The following is a 4,471-nucleotide window of genomic DNA, read 5'->3' as shown; positions in this document are numbered from 1 at the left end:
ACGGCCTGTTTCAGACCTGAGAATTATAAAAAATTATAGTTCATTCCTGCTGCTATTATTTTTGTAGAAATCACTTGAAATAGTTATTGTTCTCTTTGTTCTGCTTTCCAATTTTCAGAAAAAAATCCAGGAAGCCTAAAATTACATAGGTATCACAAATTAATCCTTTTTTTAAGTCATTTTCACTTAGTCGGCAAAATTAACATTCCACTATTCCACTTAGTGCACAAAATTGAATTCCTAACAAAAGGAAGGGAGGATAAGAGTGCATGTAAATACAGGACAAGCATAGAGAGATAGCAAAAAAAAAGGTGCACAGCAGCTCATATTGGTTATTGAAGTGTTTAGTGGACCAGTTAATGAGCACAAGGTTTTCACCTGATTCACCTCCCTTTGAGATGGAATACAGGTCCATCACAGGGATTTCCCCCCAGAAATGCTGGTTCCCACTAGTATAGCTGGGTGGATTGGAGCAACTGGGATATAACGTGCTTCACTTAAGGTATAATAGGAGGAATTTGAACTCACATCCTGTCAGGCATGAGTCCAAAGGCTTACTCACTGCACTATGTCTCCTGTGTAATGTACAGTGAAAGTATTTAAGAATATTCATTTTAAATAGATGCATCCTTAGCATTTGTAAATGTTTTTCTTTAGCAGACACAGTAGTGTCAGCTTCCTGAGAGTTGTAACTTGGCTCTCAAGTTGAGACAGACCCAATGTCATGAGTTACTGTACGTGACTTGCAGTTTGGCTGGCTGGAGACCTTGCTCTACTCCCTGAGCACATTCCCCAACACACGGCAGTAAATGCAGCTGATCACAGGCAGAAACAACATGTGTCAACAATGGTTAGACTGCGGTGCAGAAAGCAACACCTTTCTCAACAATAGCTATCAACCACAGACCAGAGCAAAATTCAATTATGACTATATGCATTTAAAACATCATTCAGGTTTCAAATGCAACACTTTTCTTTAACTTTCAGTTGGTTTTGTTGTTGCTGTTGTTTTAACTGGGGCACTTTTGTATTGCTAACCATTGTGAAGTTTTCACGAAAGCATTTTTGGAAGAAATTCTGATCACTTCATTTCCTCTCATACACCTTCAACATACAACCCACTGAAGCTAAGCAGGTGTGAGCCTGGTCAGTACCTGGATGTGTGACCTCGCTAAGAATACTAGCGAGGTCACACATCCAGGTAGAGCTGGAAGAGGTGTTAGTGTGACCAGTAGGGGGCACGAACCCTGCGGTCTGTGTGGGTCCTAATGCCCTACTATAGTGATGGGGATACAATGCTGGTAAAAGGCACCATCCTTCAAATGATATGTAAAACTGAAGTCCTGACTCTCTATGGTCATTAAAAATCCCAGGGCATATCTCGAAAAAAGGACTGCTGTTACCCCAGCGTCCTGGCTAAATTTCCCCTTGGTCTTAACCAGTCATGGCCTCCTAATAATCCCCATCTATGAACTGGCTTCATCACTCTGTTCTCCTCCCTGCAATGTATTCTTATCATTATTAGTATTACCTTCTAACTCTCACTGAAGTCTGTATCTCTTCAGATACCCTGTCCTCTTTCTTTTCTCATGCTCATATACTTCACTGATGACACCAGGTTCATTTAGGTTCTCGGAGAACAAATTTTGTTCTGTATTTTCCGGATGTTCCCCATAATCAGTACTATGACCCTGCTGTCACATTATCGTTATATGTTTTATGGTTTCTCTTTTCTTCTATTACTCTTTTTGTTTTCTCCTGATCAAATTAGAGACATATTTTTCTCTAAAGATCTTTTATAGAAAGTCTCATTGTCTTAAATGCTCAGGTTAAAAGCTAAACAGGGACATATACCTAACATACAGAAAGGCTATCATTCGTTAAGGCTGTATTAATTTAGGCCAGCCTCTCTGGTTCCATTTAAACGAGTAACTCTGTGCTACGAAAGTGCTGACCATTTCTTTTTGTGAATGACACGCTGTGTAAGAATGCAATTATTTTCACTTGCAGAAGGAAATGAGAAATTTTAATCACAAACTGATTGAATTGTAAGGTTTGATTCAAATCAGCAGTTGACACATATGTTATCAGATCAAATGCTTCCATGTAAATGGAGCTCCATGTTTTACCTAGTGCATTTCAAAACCAGTAGACTAATTTTGTAGGTTTTGGTTCACCTCCAAAAAGGCTGACTCTGATAATGAAAGTAGAACAGGCGCTTGTTTATTTTTTCCAAAAACAAAAACAAAGCGGAGTTTTTTGACTTAATGCCAAAATCACACTAGTTAAATAAACACGCCTGGATTGCAACAGGCATTTCTGAATGCTATCAACTGTTATTCTTCCCCATAACTAACCATTAAATGATTCAGAGCTACTGCTAATGCCAGCAATTTTCTAATCTTTATCTCTTCAGATAATCAGGTCTGGGACTCAGAACATTTTTTCACAACAAATTCTGGTATGGGTCACTGCAAAATTACAGAAGTCATTATGGTGTTATCTAGCATATTGCCGGTGATAAGAGTCTTTTCCAAGACTCCGTCCACGCTTCTGTGAAATTATTGTTGTTGCAATTACACTGTCTTCCACAGAATGATGCAACTCTGGATTCCTTCAATGAACTTGGTGTTTGAATTTCAAAACAGAGACAAATGATTTTTGCACAATGCAGACCATTTTCCCCCTAGGGAAAGATGAAAAAATAAGGTTTAAAAATCAAAACTGTTCTGTAAGGAGCAGAAAAATTAAACTTAACTCTGTAATAATTGAAACTGTATTTCAAGGGATCTCCATCTGTTAAACAAACTGTGAGCTACTTTTTACAGTATGGTGTTTTAACAAAAGCATTCTTTCAGGACCCTATGCAGACGACATGATCCGGGGTAGAGTGGGGAAAACACAGGGAAAAAACATGTGGGAGTCGGGAATGAAGACAGGGGGGCATGTCCATGGTGCGCTGGTGTTCGGGGGAAGTGTGGCCGAGGCAAACAATCCAGGAATAAGTCCAAGGGAGAATCCAAAAGGTGGCATAAGTCTAAAGCCGGGTGGTCCATCCAAGACAAATGGGGTTAAAAACAGGAACCGGGTCGGGACTGGCACGGGAACGGGAACAGGAACAGGAACAGGAACAGGAAATTAAACCTTAACGAGACCAGGCGCTTCCAGGTCCCGGACTCGCCTGGTACAGAAACCAATGCAGAGCCTGGAATAGCGTCAGTGTCTAGCTTTTAAGGGGAACTGAAGAGGGGGCTGGAACAGGGAACAGGTGTGATGGAGTAGAAAACAAGGAAGGGCTGGAGCGTCCTTAAGAGGAGGGGTTTACGAACGTGACAGGTGTATTCTGTCATTTTACCACTTCAGTCAACTAAGAATAAACTAAATTATCTACAGTGAAAACCAGGTGACCCATTTACTTGTTTGCAATGTAAGGCTACACCCAGAAAGCACAATTTTCATGAATGCCCCACCATTTGGAACTGAAACATTTAAACATCCATTGCAACTTCAATAAAAATACTCAGACATTGTAGCAGAAACACAAGTTGGATCAATGACAAAGCCCAATTCCTCTTTCTCACGGAATGGGTAATTAACCTGCCAGGAAGACTTCAAGAGCTAGTTTGACAAGTGCATCTCTCCTTGTTCCTGTTGGGATTCAATCCCGGTTACTCATGGGCTCTGGGCACACACAGCACCACAACCTAAACTGTAGACAACTCCACCATGCTAAAAGAAATGTCCCATGCTACAGCATAGATTTACACTGTCTAGATTTCAGAGGAGGGCAATGTCACTTCTATAATTCGTTCAGAGCACTGAACATTACACTGGAAAAAAAACAAAGCGCTGGGTAAAAACAGAGATGAACAAGCAGACTAGATGCAATCCACAACCTGAACCCAGAATTAAAATCAGGGCCTCAAAACTGTGACAGAACATTACTAACTTTCATGTGTTATAATTCAATATTCCAAACCCAAGGGTTGTAAGATTAGGATATACAGTATATTAAATATATACATACCATATTATAGCATGGTGGTGCAGTGGTTGGCATCGTTGACTTGCAACACTGGGGTCCTGGGTTTAATTCTAGACCAGGTGTGTTTCCTGTGCAAGTTTATGTGTTGTTCCCATGTTCGAGTGGGTTAATCGGGTTCTGTGTAAATTGTCCCTGTGTGACTGTGTGTGTGTTTGTGTCTGTGTGTGCCCTGCTGTGGACTGGCGTCCTGTCCAGGATGTATCCTGTCTTGTGCCCAGTGCTTGTTGGTATAGGCTGTGGTTGTCTCCCAATTCTGCATTGGATAAAGTTAGAAAATGGATGGATATACATATCACATACAGTATATTGAAAACATTTCTGCTAATATTCCTAATAACACATTAAGTAAGAATGAAGGAAGTGAGGAAAGTAAAGATTAAGGAGCTACTGGAATAGTAGTAGAATACTAGTAGAAAAACTCTAAAA

Source organism: Lepisosteus oculatus, chromosome 2 (genome assembly GCF_040954835.1).
Source record: "Lepisosteus oculatus isolate fLepOcu1 chromosome 2, fLepOcu1.hap2, whole genome shotgun sequence".
Taxonomy (NCBI): domain Eukaryota; kingdom Metazoa; phylum Chordata; class Actinopteri; order Semionotiformes; family Lepisosteidae; genus Lepisosteus; species Lepisosteus oculatus.
This window is presented reverse-complemented; position numbering follows the sequence as displayed.